The sequence below is a fragment of the Echinops telfairi genome, unplaced genomic scaffold (assembly GCF_000313985.2).
Source record: "Echinops telfairi isolate 266 unplaced genomic scaffold, ASM31398v2 ScPeMD7_1;HRSCAF=3_1, whole genome shotgun sequence".
NCBI classification, from domain to species: Eukaryota; Metazoa; Chordata; class Mammalia; order Afrosoricida; family Tenrecidae; genus Echinops; species Echinops telfairi.
This window is the reverse complement of record NW_022103897.1, coordinates 4,627,985-4,628,737: the sequence shown is the minus strand read 5'-3', so window position 1 is coordinate 4,628,737 and position 753 is coordinate 4,627,985.

The following is a 753-nucleotide window of genomic DNA, read 5'->3' as shown; positions in this document are numbered from 1 at the left end:
GAACTATAGTTTTACAACAAAATTTAAAATTTATGTGTTTAACAATACACATTACATAAAATACAATACTAATATAACATAATTAAGTAGACTTAAACTAAAGTCATATTTTTAAGAAGTTATTCAATCAATTCTGGTTCCATTTTAAGGTTGGAAAATAAATAAATAGAGGTATGAGTTTAAAACATAATTATATGCCATATACCTTCCCAATTTGGTAAAAGAAAAAATATGGATGAAAATAGATATATTCTTGAGATGAAAAAATTAATAAGAACAAAATATAAGATGACAACTTAAGACAAAAGTGCTCTGATAACAATGATCAATGAGGTTAAAAAAATCTCATCATTCAAATACTTTATGATATGGAAAATCTCAAATTAAGAGTATTATCATTACATACCTGTCATCATTAGCCACACACATAGAGATTATATACTGAAAAGAAACAAAAATATTGTGTCTACTTGGAAATTTTTAATAACATCTGCTTAATTACTTTAAAGGCAAATAATAAACAAACTTAAAAAATTAAAAAACAAGAAAATAAACAGTGAGAATGCTACTTTCAAGGCTTATGGTTTGTGAATAAAGCTTTGATTAGAGGAAAATGCAGACTTTAATTTTATTTGCTGACCAAACACAAAAGAATGACAAAATGAATGAATTACCATACTCATAAAATTTTTTTAAATGTACAATATATTAAACCCAAACAAAGATCATGAAAGAAAATAATCAAGATAAAAG